This window comes from Mus musculus, chromosome 4 (genome assembly GCF_000001635.26).
Source record: "Mus musculus strain C57BL/6J chromosome 4, GRCm38.p6 C57BL/6J".
NCBI lineage: Eukaryota > Metazoa > Chordata > Mammalia > Rodentia > Muridae > Mus > Mus musculus.
The window spans coordinates 133334193-133352224 of NC_000070.6; the positions used below are offsets into that span (position 1 = coordinate 133334193).

The 18032-nt window shown below is 45.5% G+C and overlaps 1 protein-coding gene across 6 annotated transcripts in view; it reads right to left on the reverse strand.

Moving 5' to 3' along the window:
- The window catches only part of Wdtc1 (WD and tetratricopeptide repeats 1), a 61004-nt gene that overhangs the window by 41727 nt on the left and 1245 nt on the right, over positions 1-18032 (reverse strand). For 2 of the 6 annotated variants that reach the window (XM_030253467.1, XM_006538746.1), the window contains exon 1: positions 4804-5296. The exons of 1 other annotated variant lie outside the window; for it this stretch is intronic. The gene's annotated coding sequence lies outside the window, so the exon portion shown is untranslated. Of the gene's footprint in view, positions 1-4803; positions 5386-18032 lie in introns of those variants that run through there. 3 more of the 6 variants (XM_006538743.3, XM_006538745.2, NM_199306.4) reach the window with 3 other exon arrangements.

An 18032-nucleotide genomic window follows, 5' to 3' on the forward strand; every position in this document is an offset into this window, starting at 1 on the left:
GTCGAATGGCAGCCCCACCACTCCTGGCTGTGTAACCTCCGCATATTTCTCGACTTTGTGGAGTCGTTTCTTCAGGTGGGAATAATGATCATGTCGGCCTTGTGGGGGGACAGGGTTCTGATAGGATTAAGTGAGGTATTTCAGACAAAGTGCCTGGCAAGGGTCCAGGATAAAGCAGAAAATCAATACATGTCACCTTTTTACGGATCAAAGAGAAAGCAGTTGGATATTTTCGCAGGATAACAGTTTAAGACACCAAAAGACTGGTTAGTTCGATTACTTAAAAGTTTTAACCCTCTATCACACACTTGAGGGGCGGCTCTTGCCTTTAATTATGAAAACAGAGGCAGGTGAATCTCTTGAGTATTTGGAGGTTAAACAGGATCGTGGCCAGCTAAGGTTACCTGAGACTTTGCCCCTGCCCCAAGAGTTGTTTTTTGTTTGTTTGTTTTTGTTTTAATCAAACCAAAGCCAACCAACTCTTAAGAGATTTCTGTCCTTTAATCCTCATGGTGTCTTTTAGAATCCTGAGAAAGTCCAGTTCCCTCTCCACATAAGAATCCTTCAGGTATCTGAGGACAAGCACCAGGTCCCCATCCTGAGCCTTACTCTTTGCAGCTTGGGCTCCTAAACCAGTTAGAGGACGCACAGTATCGAAGAGCAGTAGCTGTGCGTTAACTTAAGAGGGTTTCTTCCCCCCCACTTCTTCTTTCCCTTCTCTCCTCTCCCCTCCCCTCCCTCCCTCCCTCCCTCCCTCCCCTCCCTTCCTTCCTTCCTTCCTTCCTTCCTTCCTTCCTTCCTTCCTTCCTTCCTTCCTTCTTTCCTTCCTTCCTTCCTCTCTTTCTTTTTCTAAAAGATTTTATTTCTTTATTTTATATACAGGATGAATACACTGCAGCTGTCTTCAGACACACCAGAAGAGGGCGTCAGATCACATTACAGATGGTTGTGAGCCACCATGTGGTTGCTGGGAATTGAACGCAGGACCTCTGGAAGAGCAGTCAGTGCTCTTAATTATTGAGCCATCTCTCCAGCCCCTTTTCTTTCTTTAAGACAGTGTTTCTGTGTGTAGCCCTGGCTGTTCTAGAACTCACTCTGTAGACCAGGCTGGTCTTGGAACTCAGAGATCTGCCTGCCTCTGTTTCCTGAGTGCTGGGATTAAGGCGTGTGCCACCTGCTTCAGTAAGTTTCTTATATCACCCAAATTGTGACCTCGTAACAATAAGGGTACTGATAGGTTTCTGGTGGCGATTTTCTTAATACACAACAGCTAAGAAGAAAGCACAGTTCACCAGTTCTGTGGGTCTAGCCATCTACAGCAGCAGCTCAAAGATGTATGGAGACTCTGTGAGGGTAAGAATGAAAGAAGAAAAAGGATAAGGCATTAAACCACTGACCCAAAGAAGAGCCAAGTATCACTAGATTACACTTGTCCAGGGCTGTCTCAGATGCAAAAGTGTACATGTAGCACACAGCCACTGCTGTCTCCAGTGTACCAACGAAATACAGCAACTCTGCTAAGGCCAAGAAGCAGGCCTCCAACTTCAGTGTTGCTCACGAAACTGAGGCTAAGAGACCACAGGTTCAAGGCCTGCACGGACTATGGAAGTTGAGCATGGGCAACTTATGGGCAGCCTATCTCAAAAACTTATAAAGGGCCAGCCATGTGGCTCAGTGAGCTCAAGCCTAAGAGACCAAGCTCAGTCCCCAGAGCCCACAGTGAAGAACAGTGAAAAATCATCTCACAGATGCAATTGGACATACACACATATATACCAGTACTTGCATATATGTGCGCGGCAGACATGCTGCGTGCATGTACTCTTACACAGAGTAATATATTTCACTTTTAAATTTAAAAAAGAAGCCTAAGTACAAAAACGAATAACCGGCGATATAGCTCTGTGGTGTAGAGAGCTTACCTAGCAAGTTCAAGGCCCTGGGTTTAATCTCCAGTGCTGCTAAAACCAAACCAAGATAAACAAGAACAGAAGAGAGGCAACTTTCTCAGAGAAGCCTCCATCCACTCTGAGGCATGTTTCTCCCAAGCACTTCTTTCCTTCTCTTAACGTTCATGCTTAAAATCTACATTGAGGGGCTGGAGAGATGGCTCAGGGGTTAAGAGCACTGACTGCTCTTTCAGAGATCCTGAGTTCAATTACCAGCAACCACATGGTAGCTCACAACCATCTGTAATGTAAACATCTTCTGGTGTGTCTGAAGACAGCTACAGTGTACTCATATAAATAATAAATAAATATTTTTTTATAAATCTATACTGAAAGCATTCTTTAGGGAAATGGAGAGGTGGCTGCTCTTCGAGAGGACCAGGGTTCAATTCTCAGCACCCACATGGCAGCTCACAATCGTGTGTCACTCCAGGATCCCAATGCCTTCACAGCAACATACACGTAGGCAAAACACCAATGCATATAAAATAAAAATAATTTTAAAAATTACTTAATAGACTAAAAGAAAAGGCCCCCAACTATTTATGCCAGACACGCTGACTCACACCTATAATCCCAGTGCTCAGGAGACTGGGGCAGGAGGATGATCTGCCTGGAGTTCCAGGCAAGCCTTGACTGGACTGCAATGAGCCTGTCTCAAAAAAAAAAAAAAAAAAAAAAAAAGAGAAAAATGAAATACAATTTAACAATGAGGAAATCAACTGTTAGCCTCAGAGTCAACCCTGCTAACTAATCCCTGGTCTGTTTTAGAAGATTTGGAGGACCTGGAGATATGGTCCAGTGATTAAAAGCATTGGCTGCTCTTGTAGAGGACTGAGGTCAATTCCTAGTACCCACATGGCAGCTCACAACTATCTGTAGCTTCAGTTCCAGAAAACCTGTCACCTTATTTTGGATTCCATGGGCACCGCACACATGTGGCGTACATACATACATACATGCAGGCAAAAGGCTCAACACCCGTAAAATAAAAACAAATTAAAAAAAATACTTGGGTATTATACTCAACAGCAAAATCCTAATTCTTAAAGATACAAGGCTTACAAGAAAAGAAAATACAGAACTCAAACCAGAACTAGTCCAAGGGTGCTCACTCACTGTCTGAGCATCGCCTGCCCACTCACAACTTAAGCAGCGAGCAGTGAGCACACCTGTGCCCTAGGTAGAGAGAACTTGGGACCAGGAGGCAGGAACATCTTTGCCTCAGAAGGTTCCTCAGAATGATTTTCTTTTCAAAACCGATTCAGGCTTTACTTATTTATTTATACTTGGGTTTTCAGACTGGGTCTCACTAGGTAGGCTCATAAAGAGATCCCGAAGGCTTTGTTTAAAAAGGAACACCTGGAGCCAGGTATGGTGGCACATGCCTTTAATCCCAGCACTCAGGAGGCAGAGGCAGGCAGATCTCTGAGTCTGAGGCCAGCCTGGTCTACAGAGTGAATACAAGGGCAGCCAGGGCTACATAGAGAAAGCCTATCTCCAAAATACAAAACAAAACAAAACAACTTTAGGGCCAAGGGAAATAGCATTATACCACTTAATCCCTGTACTTGGGACTTGGAGGCAGGAAAATAGTTTATAGCCAGCATGAATTACAAGATGATTTCAAGGCCTGCCTGAGCTACATGAAACTTTGTTTTAAAACCCACACATGAAAAAAAAAATGCTTATCTGACACTTTATCCCGATCATCCACCCCATCCTTGGAAGGAATGGAAAAGCTACAGTCACAGTACTCAGCTTCTAAACTCAAACTTGAGAAAACTTTCAAGTTGCTCCACCAACACATTTACCTCAAGAGATTTAAGAACACCAGAGACATTCACAAGAAATTAGTCACACTCAGCTGCTAAGATAAATCGTCTGTACTGCTCAGATAAATCGCATGTAAACCCTCATACTTTTTTTTTTTTAATTCTTATTAGTCCTGGTAATGCACCTGCAGCGGAGAGCAAACCATAAGTCGCCAAGAAACTCCAATCACCGGGCTTGGGATGGGGGGTGGGGGGTGGGGCGTGGGACGGGACGCTCCACTAAAGCTTTTCAGAAAGAGATCCTGCGGGTTTGCAGTTTATCTCTACCGATTCTTATTTACCCTTTGAAGTGGGTACTAATAGCCCACTCCCAAGCAGAGACCCTTTGTACTTAGCGCTACAGTCGATGATGCAAACACCTTGGCAAAGTTCAGTTTGGTGCCAGGATGAGCCACTGAAGGCATCTGCGACTGCCAGAAGCCTGAAAACTCACTCTCTTTCTCTCTCTCTCTCTCTCTCTCTCTCTCTCTCTCTCTCTCTCTCTATAGAGAGAGAGAGAGAGAGAGAGAGAGAGAGGAAGGAGAAGGAGAGAAAGAAAGAAAAGGAGTATGGGGTGACAGAAACAGAGAGCAAGAGAGGGAAAGAGAGGCAGAGAGACACGGAAAGAGCAGACCAGGTCATTGACCTCTTGAAACTTCCACCTGCCCCTTTCTTCCTGAGTGCGATCGGCGCCAGATCAGATGTCAAAAACTCCGCAAAAAATAAATAAATAAAAGTCCCGTGATAGGACGACTTCTACCTCTGCCCCGGTGGAGCCTGCGGGACTCCTACAGCCTTCCCCCACCCCCTCCCCCGACCTCCCAGCCAGTCCTCTTCTAGCCTCCCTTCCCCGGCCCTTTCTGCCCTTCCTCGCCGCCGAGGCCTGACCCCTTCCCGGGACACCCCGGAGTCCCGAGGCGATCGGGCTCAGGCCCCCAAGCAGGGAGCCGGCCCAGAGCGGACGGCCCCGGAGCCGGGGCTCTGGGAGCCGGTCCCCGACTCGACATCTGCGGCGGGGATGGGGCGGCGGCGACCCGTACCTGTCAGGTCTCTTCCCAGGACCAGCAGCGGAGCAACTTCAGGAGCCCATGTCGGTCCGGGGGGGCCCGGCCCCTCTCCCGGGAGCAGGGGTGCGGATCCCGGGAAGGGGGCTGGGGACCCGGGCAGCTCTAGCCTCTTCCCATGCTCCCCGCCCGGCGCCTGGCCGGGGCCGGACAGCGCCTCCGCCCGCCCCTGCGCACCGCCTCACACCCGCGCTCACACACACTCACACTCCCTCGCGCGCTCTCACACACGCACTCCCCTCCCTCCTCCTCTGTTTATCTCCTCCAGCTGTCTGGGGACCCAGGAGAAGTCCCGCACTGCGCCTGCGCCACGCAGTCTCCGCGCCGGCCCCGCGTCTCACGGTCCGCGGCTACGCTACGGCGATGGCGCTCGGCAGTTTCCTGAATAGTGAGCGCGGGCCCTAGTCCTCTCTGCCACCCTCACCCCCCCTCCATCGCGCGCCCGGTCAACGTCTGCTGCCGGTGGCGCCCACTAACCTGCTAGCGGGGGAGCCCCCCACTTCGCCGGGGCCAATCGGCTTCACCGCTCGCGGGAACGGCAGCCAGTGGGCGGGCGGAAAAGCGGGGCTCAGCTCTGGAGTATCATGGGAGTCGTAGTTTTTCGCCATCGCAGAGGTCCTGCGGCGTGGACTTGCCCCGCCCGGTTACCATTAGTTACCTGGACGCACCTCCCATCCCACTACACCTTTTCTGAGTCCCAATTCCACATGTTCTCCCAGGTCCAGTACAGACCCTCCAAGGGCTAAGAGCTCATCAAAATTGCTTTTGATGCTGTAAATTAGGGGACACCTAAGGCTAAGACCCTGAGTCCTCCCAGAGCAAAGCCTCAGCCTGCTCCTTGCTCTAGGGGGCTGCTGAAGTTACAGGTTCCATGCTCGAATCTTCAGGTGCTGGAAGGAAAAGGTCCTATGTTGAGTGACCTGGGAGCTCTAGGAACCCAGATCGATGGCAGACAAGGTCTATCTAATACTAGCCAAGTAATTGCTCTTCTGACTTTCAAGCTCCAAGTCAGAACGGAGACACCCTCCTCTCTAAGGGAGTTCCAAGGTGACAAAGGTGGCAGTAAAGATAACTTAAGGGAGAGAGACCAGGAGCTTCAACTCAAAAGCAATCACCTTACATTTCTCTTCTCTTAGAGTGGCAGATACACAGTATGCCAACGTCTAAGTAATAACACTTTTATTTTCACTGTATTGGGCATGCTCTCTTTGATAGATACAATTGTTCCTATGTTTTTAAAAAGAAGAAACAAGCATAAAGTAGTTAAAAAGATGCTAGCCCAGGGTCACACAACTGGTTAGAAAACAAGGAATGAAACCAGGCAGTGCTGGAGACTAAGTACAAACATTTAGCACTTAAGAGTGCTGGTCCAGGGTTGGAGAGATGGCTCAGCGGTTAAGAGCACTGACTGCTCTTCCGAAGGTCCTCAGTTCAAATCCCAGCAACCACTTGGTGGCTCATAACCATCCATAATGAGATATGATGCCCTCTTCTGGTGCCTCTAAGACAGTTACATTGTACTTATTTATAATAAATGAATCTTTGGGCTGGAGCTAGCAGGGCTGACTGGAGTGAGCTAAGGTCCTAAATTCAATTCCCAGCAACTACATGAGGGTTCATAACCATCTGTACAGCTACAGTGTACTCATATACATAAAAATAAACAAATCTTTAAAAGAGTGCTGGTCCTAAGTTTCTCTTCCCATAAGTGTCTGGTCTTTGCTCATTTCTGTTCGGACCACTTGTGATTTCTTTCTCTTGTGAATTCAGGTCAGTCTTCATCTTCTAGAAAGGTTGTGGGGCATGCCTCCTGACCTTTCCTGCTTAGCTGTATGGAGAGACAGAGACAGAGACAGAGACACGGAGAGACAGAATACTCAGCTGGGCACATACCTCCAGTATGTGGGGGTAGATGTGAGTGGTCCTGTATTAACTGAGGCTAGTAGCGAGTTCCAGCCTAGCTGGAGCTACACGGTGAAACTCTGTCTCAAAAAAACAAAAACTCCACAGATATTAAGACTTGAAGGTCTTGACATCATGTATCCACAGGTCCTAGCTTTAGGCCTACAGTCTTTGTTAGGGTGACTGGGTCAATAAAGCTACAAGGTAGCTAATATTTATCCTGCATCTTTCTCAAGACAAGTGTTTCCAGTGGGTAAAACAACACTCCCACAATCAGGCAGCAAACAGTAGAGGTCAGCATCAAAACTTAGATATGTCTAATCCATTACTAGTCGTTATTTAAAAAAAAAACCATTGATTTATGTGTATAAGTGTCATCTTCCTTTACACCTGCATGTTAGGAAATGGCATCAGATTCCATTACAGATAGTTATGAGTCGCCATAGAGTTGCTGGGAATTGAACTCAGGACGTCTGGAAGAACAACCAGGGCTCTTAGTCTCTGAACCATCTCTCCAGCCCTCCACATTATTTTAATTGGGAATTGTTCTAGGTGACAAGGTTGCAGAAATGACAAGAAAGAGGGGTGGATTGTGTTTCTGCGACAGTATATATCTGCATTCAGAATGAATGTTTGCTGGCAAGGGATGACCAGAAGTAATAATATCCACAGTCACTTGCTTATTTTCTGGCTGGTGTTCACTGGAGCACTCAAGCTTGGTAACTTATATAGTATTTGTATGTATGTATGCATATATACATTGACAAACACTAATTTATTAGACTTACATTAGAAAGGATACATATTTTCCTTACTCTGTGCTGACCAGTATTTTGTCACCTTCATACAAGGAAGCTCCCATCAGCTTGTCCTGGGAGACATTTTCTTGATTAATAATTGGTTTGAGAAGACCCAGGATGGCCCAGCATATTGTGGGTAGTGCTACCCATGGGCAGGTGGTCCTGAGTTGTAAAACAAAACAGGCTGAGCAAGCCCTGAGGGGCAAGGCAGAATGTAGCCCTCCTTTGGACTCTTCGTCAGTTTCTGCCTTGAGTTCCTGCCCTGACTTCCTTTCACGATGTTCTATGATCAGGACACGTTAGCTTTCCTCCTCATGTTGCTTTTGGTCATAGTGTTTTATCACAGCAATAGAAACCCTAACTAAGTCACTCATTTCCATAGGAAAAAAAAAAAACAGAGAAGGTAAGATACAGCTGATTGGCAAGGCACTTGCCTAACGTGCAAGACCCAAGCTTTGATTCACAAGACCACAGAGAAAAAAATGTTCAGTTCAGAATTTGACATATCTTCCAGCCAGGAGTGTACTCAGATTAACAGAAGAAAGCCACTCCAGCAGAGCTGGGCGACTTTGGGAACCCTTGAGATTAGTGGAAGTCTTCTGTCCAGTAGTAGGAACACTTGTGTTTCTATGACACTCTGGACCCAATTAAGGGAGGTGTAAGCAAAGGACCAATTCCAACAATCTCTGATTTTCTGGGGGACAGAGCATTTTCAAATATAGTTTATGGTAGTGAATATAGCTGTTTTTTTCCCTCCCCAAGACCATCAAAGGATGCCCCAACTGACGGCTGCCTCCGCAGAGATAGCTGCTGGATTGCTTTCATCTTATAAGACTCCAGGACAAACGCCACAGACGTCAACCTGAAATTGAAGATTCTCCTATTAACAACCCTCCATTCTTTCTTGCTTGCTTTGCTTACTGGCTTGCATGTAGGTGTGTGTGTGTGTGTGTGTGTGTGTGTGTGTGTGTGTGTGTGTGTGTGTGTGTGTGTGTGCGTGTGCGTGTGTGTGATGGGGGGTTGGGGGGGCTCATGGCAATGGCATGGTGTACCTTCGGGGACCAGAAGACAACTTTTAAAGTCAGTTCTGTCCTACCTCAACATGGTTCTGGGGTTCAAACTCAGGTTACTTCTTGAAAGCTATCTTACAGAGGAGGAAACCCATGCTACAAGACTGGAATTAGAATATACATGCAAGCTGTAACTGAGTCCATTTCTCAGGTCAGTACACTGTTCTCATCCTTCACGGCATGCCACGTTTTCTACTTCTGTTCTCAAAACATGAAGTATCAGTACTAGCTTGCTAACCTGATGGTCACCTGCCACTTATCCAGTGCTGCCATTAAGTCCTGATGATTGGCACTAACTGAAGGAAGCTGCAGCACTGAGAGCCACCGTCAGCACAACCTGGGCTACGCTTCATCCAAGTAAAGGAGAGACTGTGCTGTTCCCCTAACCTGTAGCTCTCCAACTCTAACATCTGCACAAACCCAGGGAGATGTGGGGCAGATGTGGCTCAGTGCTAGTGCTGAGCAAGCCCAAGTCCAGCTGGGGAATAGGGGTGGGAACACAGGACACGTCAGGAGGATCAACCCAGACAATCACAGATGTAGACTCTTAATTTAATACAGGGATATAAAGGGTGCTGTTAGAGGAAGCTGGGGGGCCTGAGCATAGAGAAAGAGGCTGGTGTACATCTGTAATCCCAGCACTTAGGAGGTAAAGGAACAAAGACCAAAGCTTGAAGTCATGCTTGCCTACAGAGCAGATTCAAGGTCAGCCTTAAATATGCGAGACCCTATCTCAGAAAGGAATTCAGGTTGAGAGATAGAAAGCCACATGCATTTAACATCCACACCTCCCCATCCCCCCATCTCTTGGCACCCAGGAGCACACAGGATAATGCTAGAAGCACCTTAAATACCATTCAATGCGGATACAACCAACCCCTCGATACTGGAAATGTCCTGCACTTTTGCTGGGTAGTAGTTACTGCCCACAACTGTCTGCTGAGCTATGGAAATGGGGCTAAGAACAGAATTTTAAATTACAAATAACTTTAATTTAAATTAGGATAGCCCTTAGCCCTACCATGACCTTCTTGACATCTCAAATATACAGCCCAATCCTTTATTCTGTGAACGAAGTCTGAGGCTTTCAAAGATGCCAGTGACTTCAACAAACTTACACCATGATGAGTGGATGGTGAAGGAATTTGTGTATGTCCTGTAATGGACATTGATGGGTAGATATACCACACTGAGAACAATCTGAGTTCCTAGGATTGCTCTAATCACAAAAGTGGGCGATGCAGATTACTTCTCCAGACCTCATGTCTCTTCTATAAAACAAGGAGTCTTAACCCAGGTACGGAGGCACATATTAGCAATCATATCATTTAGGGGCCTGAGGCAGGGAAATTGCTATGAGTTTTCAGAGCAAGACCATATTTCAAGAAACCCCCTCCCAAAAGGAAGCAAAACGCAAAAAAAAACAGAGTTTACATTTCGTGATCTGAAATCCCTTCTAATTAATTGATAGGTTCTACTATCCTAATTAGTGTGCCCGCCTTTCACAGTGCCACCTAGTGGTTGACTATGAACACTGCCTCTCCTCTAGGACAAGGAGAACAGAAGCAATCAGATTCGCCCCTCACCCCAATCCCCCCAACACACACACACACACACACACACACACACTTTCCCCACACAAAATGTGGGCAATACTTTAGTGGTAATTCTAGAAAATGTTCTAAGATGTTTCTTGACCTCTTACTTTTTGAACCCATAAAACCAGGGCTTTGTGGCAGTGCTGAGTAGTAGAGCCACAACTTTCATTTCAAAAATATCCAAAAGTTTTCTGTCTTAAGTCTTGCCTGTGCCTTGATGGATTCCTCCTTTCTTAGGCTCCTAGGTTGATTGTTTTTCTACTGAAAGTGTCAGCAAGTAGAAAGTCATGAACTTCCTTAATAATCTTGGATCAGTTCAGAAAGACCTCCAAAGTCCCTGCTTCCAGGGTCCAAAACAGTTCAGAGGAAGCTAATTTTGTGAACCTCAGGTTGCACAACAAAAATAAAAATTCCCAAACCCATCTCTAGGCTGGGCATTGTGGCATACACCATTAATCCTAGCACCTGGGAGGCAGAGGCAAGCAGATCTGAGTTTGAGGCCAGCCTGGTCTACAGAGTAAATCCTAGGATAGCCAGAGCTACACAGATAATCTCTGTCATAAAAGAAGGGGGAGGGGAAATACCCATCTTAGGACAATTAGAAATAATATATGTAAAAATACTTAGTGCATAATAAAGATCAATAAAGGGGGATGGGATGGTGGCTAGTAGATGGGTAGCTGGGAAGGGGATATCATCTGAAATATAAATGAATAAAATGATTTTAAAAATTTTTTTTTGTTTTTTGAGACAGGGTTTCTCTGTGTAGCCCTGGCTGTCCTGGAACTCACTCTGTAGACCAGACTGGCCTCAAACTCAAAAATCCACCTGCCTCTGCCTCCCAAGTACTGGAATTAAAGGTGTGTGCCACCACCACCCGGCAAGAGTTTATATTCTTATTTATTTTTAATTAATTAGTTAAGTTTTTGAGGAAGGTCTCTCTATTGTCCTAGACCTGTGTTGTTAGCCTGCAGATCTGTCTTCCTCTTTAAGGAAAAGACCCCCAAAGATCAATAAATGACTTTGACTCTAATCACTTTTATCATCTAGTTATTTGCTTAGTACCAATCTAGAATCTAAGATATTCAGAAGAACTAGTGTCTTAGTTAGAATTTCTATTGCATAACAAACAGCAGAACCAGTTTTCAGTGGGGGTTGAAGGATTAATTTCATGTTACAACTCTCAAGTCACACTTCATCACTGAGGGGGAAGTCAGGGCAAAAACTCAAAGCAAGAATCTGGAGGCAGGAGCTGACACAGAGACCATAAAGGAACTCCACTTTTTTGCTCAACTTGCTTTTTTATAACACCCGGGAGGACCACTGTCCCAGTGTGGCATCACTCACACAGAACTGGAGCCTCTCCTACCCACTATCAAGAAAGTGTATCATGGGCACTGGAGAGATGGCTCAGCGGTTAAGAGCATTGTCTGTTCTTCCAGAGGTTCTGTGTTCAATTTCCAGTAACCACATGGCATCTCACAGCCATCTGTAATGGGATCTGATGCCCTCTTCTGGCATGGAGGTGTACCCACATGGCAGCTCATGTTATTTCTTCTGATGCCTCTTGCTTCCTGATGCCCCATGTCAAAGCCGGAGCCACTCAAGAAAATCTGGGGGATGAAAAGACATCAGCCTCTGACTCAAGATGACTGGAATTGGAACATAAGCTTCGCCTTCATCACTTCGAGTGATGCTACCTTCAACGGCTTTGCCCTTAGAGTCTCAGTTTCATCAACACCCATTCCATAGTTATACAGATATAGAGCAGTAGCTAAGTGTAATATCTTGAAAGTCAGACTTATCTTCCTAGACTTGTGCTCTTCAGCACCACACAGGCTATGACCTCCTGGCTGCCGCAGCCAGTTTATTTCTTAGATAGAGTCACTCTGCATCCCAGGCTGGTCTGAAAGTAACTGTGTATCCCAGCCTGACCTCCATGTCCCCTTGCTTTAGCCTCTCAAGAACTGGGATTCCACGCATGAACCATTGTGCCAAATGTAACCATCTTTCCAGTCCCTACTTAGGATTTTTTCAAAACAAGGTTTCTCTGTGTAGCCCTGACTGTCCTAGAACACACTTGTAGACAAGGCTGGCCTTGAACTCCCACCTGCCTCTGCCTAGCTACTAAGGATTCTTAAGTCAGCCTGGTGACGTGGAAGCGCTAAGGGAGGACTTCCTGAACCAAGTGGTATCCAAGCTGAGACCAGAGTGACCTGAAGAAGCAAGGTTTGCAGGGGAAGAAATATCCTTGAGTTCATTTGAGGAACTAGTCCAACCAGGCAGGGCAGAGTGTGATTGAAAATGAGGCTGTGGGCAGATGAGAAGGATCTTAAAAAGCCACTCTAAGATCGTGAAGTCTGTCTCCGGCCATTTGAGCCACGGACCAATCACTTGAATTACGTTATGGAGAAACTGAACAGCATTGGCCAAACTGAAGGCAGGAAAGCTGACAGGAAGACAAACACAGTGACACAGGCAAAGAAGGAAAGTCCCTGGTAAAGGGGCAGATCTGGGAGATAATTAGGAGGTGGATAGACAGGTGGAATGAGTGACTTAACACAGAGAGGTAGGGGCAGAGGGAGGGAAACCGGAAGGCTCTTTTTTCATGGTGGCCATCTGTTGCAGCAGGATGAAGTGGTATCTCTTCCTGGCCATTGGCCACCGCAAAACTCACAATGTGGGTGACAAGCAAAAAATTCCACTTTATTTTTATAAACCATGTATGGTCACAGAAGTTGTTCTGGCTTAAGAAAGGACCGTCTGCTGGTGGTGGTGCACACCTTTAATCCCAGCACTGGGGAGGTAGAGGCAGGCAGATCTCTGAGCTGGCGGCCAGCCTGGTCTACTGGGGGAAGCCCAGGACAGCCAGGGCTACACAAAGAAAACCGTGTCTCAAAAAACAAAACAAAACATAAGGATTAAAAGGGCTGTGTGTGACCACAAACAAAGTTGCCTTAGAAAGTAGGGAGTCTTGTGGGGAGAGTGTATGCTAGAGACTGAACACACAGCTTTGTACGTACAAGCAAGTGCTCTACCACTAAGCTATGCCCTTAGCCATAATTAGTTTTCATTCTGTGCATATGGGTGTTTTGTCTGCATCTATGTCTGTGTAACATGTTATGTGGAGGTGCCCAAAGGAGACCAGAAAAGGGTGTCAAATCCCCTGCAATTAGAGTTACAGATGCTTCTACTGGTACTAGTGCTGATGATGCTACACGTGGTGCTGGGAATAGAACATAGATTCTCTGGAAGAGAGCCCCAGTGCTCTTACCCACAGAACCGTCTCTCTGGTCTCATTATTATTTTAAGATTTGTTTTATTTCATTTACATTCATATTTGTGCCTGTGTTTATGTGTGCCACATGTGGGTAAATGCCCACGGAGGTCAGAAGATGGCACCAGATCCCCAGGAGCTAGAGTTAGAGGCTGTTGTGAGCCGCCCAATGTGAGTGTGGGAAACTGACCTCAGGTCTTCCGGAAAAAAAAAGCAGTAATGTGGTCTTAATTGCTGAGTCATCTCCAATCCATCATTTCTATTTTTAGTTTGAGTCAAGGTCTCACTTAGATGCCATTACTGCCTTAGAGGGCTCTTGACCCACCCTGTCTCAGCTTGCTACCTAGTGAGGGGCATACCGGTTACAGTCTAGAACTAAAAGATCAACAAAGTTACCACAGTTACACTGTAGCCATCAGTCCCAGAAGTCTCAAAGTGGTTACTGTTATATGCTGGGGAGGTAGAAAAAGACTGATATCTCATGGGTCAAGTGACCTCACCGTGTCTGGTCATCTGCCGGCCCAAAGAACAAGCAGAATCCACACATTTGTCAAGCTCACTAAGAAAAAAATGAAATACGAAATGAGTTGTTCAAAAATCCCCTAAACTACCAGGCATGACTGTGCATGCCTGTAATCCTATACTAGAGCTGAGCAAGAGACCTGCTAGCATTTAAGACAACCTTGGCCAAACAGAGTTGTGTAATGAGATCACCTCTTAAAAAAAAAACTATCTCTATACTTCTAAAAAGGGGTCGGATCAGGGATTCTAGGAACACAGCCCAGTTAGTAGAACACTTGCCTAGCATGCACAAACCCAGGGGTTCATCCCCAGCACCGCATAAACCAGGATTGATGCCAAAGGTCCATTTCCCCACCAGTTGGAAGTAGAGGTGGGGGAGGTCAGAAGTTCAAGGTCACCCTTGGCTACTCAGCAAGTTTGATGCCTGTCTGGGCTACAGGAAATGTATCACAAAAAATAGGAGATGGAGGTGAGAGGAGAAAAGTAGGCATTATGGTATACATCTCTAATCCCAGCTCTTGGGAGGCAGAGTCCACCCTGGGCTACATGGAACCCTTTTATAGATGCAGAAAAGGCTTTTAATCAAGTTCAACACCCCAATCATGAGAAATTTCTAGAAGAAACTAGGAATAGAAGATACTTCTTCAAGCCAGACAATGGTGAAATATAAATCTGAAATATAAATGAATAAAATGAGTTTAAAAAAAATTTTTTTTTTGGTTTTTCGAGACAGAATTTCTCTGTGTAGCCCTGGCTGTCCTGGAACTCACTCTGTAGACCATGCTGGCCTCGATTCAGAAATCCTCCTGCCTCTGCCTCTGCCTCTGCCTCCCAAGTTCTGGGATTAAAGGTGTGTGCCACCACTGCCCGGCAAAATGGGTTTTCTTCAACTGTGTGTTTTAATTCCATGCTAGAATGTTAGACGGGAGATGGCCACGGGGCACATGTCATGTCGGACATCAAGCTTTTGAGTTTTATTTTTAAATAAAAAGGACAGTTTTGTTGCTTTGCATTAAAAACAAAGTTAAGAGACTTTAAAAAAAATTTTTTTTTCAGAGATGAGAACTGAACCCAGGGCCTTGTGCCTGCCAGGCAAGCGCTATACCACTGAGCTAAATCCCCAACCCCAATTTAAAATGTTTTAAGGAAATTACAAGAGTTCCTGCAGCTCAAACATGATTTTTAAAAATATTTTATTTTATGTGCATCGGTGTGAACGGGTCAAGAGCTGAGGTTGCAAAGGGTTGTGAGCTGCCACGTGGGTGCTGGGAACTGAACCTGGGTCCTTTGGAAGAGCAACCAGTGGCTCTTAACCACTGTGCCATCTCTCCAGCCCCTCAAACTATGCTTTCTAAATCTCTAAAAACTGGAATGACTTGGAACTAAAGATAAAATATTTGGGCAGGGTGACTGTAGCACACACCTTTGATCCCACCCACCCCTCAGGGACAAAACTCAGATACAGCTTCTAACTGATAGGTTGGCACACTAGAGAAATCACATATCATATTTACATTTGTTTTTTTTTAAATCCCTCTACAGGGTTACCAGAGAGACGGCTCATTTCCAGTAGGGACAGAAACAAAGAGCAGCTTTAAGCTCATCTCTGTGCATGCAACCCTGACCAATCTTGAACCAGATGATGTCCTAACTATGGATATCATATTTATTGATTAATTGCCAACTGGGAACCCTTCATAAAGCAAAAAGGAGTTCATTGGAACTTGCCTGTTGGCTTCTATTGCAAATGCTTTCCATATACAGAGAATAAATACTCTCTTTGAGACTCAAATCTGGACATTTTACCAGGCATGAAGAACCTTAGAGGGTGAACCTTACAATGATGGGTCGGGTCCATTCTTTATAAAGGCTTAGCCTTGGGGAAAAAAGGCATTAGAGTGAAGCTTAATTCCTTCAAGACAAGCTATAATACCAAAGGGGTCTGTCCCTTCCCTCACTGAGGAAATAGCTCAATTGTCTATAATCCCCATCCATAAAATTCTCACCTCTCCCCCCAACCCCCAAGAGGCATCTATGGAGCTGTGGGACCAACAGAATGGTCACAACATTTGGTTCACATCTGGTTTACTGATGGTTCATCAACCACTGATGAAACCCAAGCTAAGGGAAAGCAGCAGCCTAGAGACCAGGGGATGGAGTGGCCGAGACTGAGGAAGGAACAACAAAACCAGTGCAGCTCTATTGGCTAGAAAGTAAACAACTAGGAGAGCGAAAGAAAACTCTCTGTCCTCTCTAATCCATGGAGCACGTGCAATAGAATAGCGATATGGCCATCAAAACCGATAACCACTAACCAGCAGATAGATACCCAGTCACGGAACATATGAATGGAAGCAGCCAAATCTAGCAAAACTTAGTAGAGATATCAAATTTTAAGTAGCTCATACAGGCAAGACTGACAAAACACCTGAAAATAATGCAGTAGTGGACAAATCAGCATCATGTTTAAATAAAATTTGCCAATGAAAAATATTCAGAATAAATCAGCAAGAACGATAGATTACACATTGAAAGTTTACCCCTAATGCTAAAAAATAAGAGGTGGAGAACCAAATTAAACCAGAACAATCTTATGAGAATAACTTTGTTTGTTTGTTTGTTTGTTTTTCCCGAGGCAGGGTTTCTCTGTGTACCCCTGGCTGTCCTAGAACTCACTCTGTAGACCAGGCTGGCCTCGAACTCAGAAATCCACTTGCCTCTGCCTCTCAAGTGCTTGGATTAAAGGAATCCATATGCCAGGTGGTGGTGGCACACACTTTAGATCCCAGCACCTTTGATGCCCTCTTCTGGTGTGTCTGAAGACAGCTGCAATGTACTCATATAAATAAAATAAATTAAAAAAAAAAAAAAGAATCCATTGCCAGGCACTTGGGAGGCGCACACCTTTAATCCCAACATTTGGGAGGCAGAGGCATGCGCATAGAGTCGCCGTCATGGCCAGGCAGTGGTGGCACATGCCTTTAATCCCAGCACTAAATTTAGAAGCCACTTGCAAATGGCAGGTGAAATTCAAAGTGTATGTCCTTTTGGGATCTAAAAATAAATATATTTAAACCTTGAACATAGGTTTGTTTATCCACACATACTAAAACAACAGGTACTTGTTTGTAAATGTAACAGTGATGATGGAGTAGAGGCAGGGTGATGTCAGCAAGTTCAAGCAAGACCTGATCTACTCAGTGAGCTCTTGGTGGTGGCCTCTAATCCAAAGATTTAAGAAGCAGGGGGACCTCTAAGTCCCAGGCCAGCCTGGTCTACAGAGTGAGTTCCAGGACAGCCAGGACTGCACAGAGAAACCCTGTCTCAATACAAAACAAAACAAAAAATAACAACAAACAAATAATCTGGGGTTTTGGCATTTAAAACAATGTCTAGGGGCTAGAAAGATTGCTCAGTGGTTAAGAGCAGTGGCTGCTCTTCCAGAGAGCCAGGGTTTGAGTCTCAGCACTCACATGGTAGCTGAAAAACCTCCAGTTTCAGGACATCCAATGCCCACTTCTGGTCTCCACTGTTACCAGGCACACAGTGGTACAAAGATACATTCATGTAAAAATTCTCACACACATAAAATAAAATTTAGCCGGGCAGTGGTGGCACACGCCTTTAATCCCAGCACTTGGGAGGCAGAGGCAGGCGGATTTCTGAGTTAGAGGCCAGCCTGGTCTACAAAGTGAGTTCCAGGACAGCCAGGGATACACAGAGAAACCCTGTCTCGAAAAATCAAAAAAAAAAAAAAAAAGGAATTAACAAGCTAGGAGTGATGGCAGAGGCAGGTGTAACCTGTGTTTAAGCCAGCCAGGGCTACGTAGTGAGACACAATCTCAAACAAAACAGGCCAGATGTGGCAGTGCAAGCTTTTAATCCCAGCAGAACCAGTAGTATCTCCCTGAGTTCCAGGCTAACCAAAACTACACAGAGACAAACCTGTCTCAAAACAACAACAACAACAACAACAACAATATCCAAGAGCAAGAGATGGTAGATGGTGAGTCTAAAGCCCCCCAAATAGGAATCT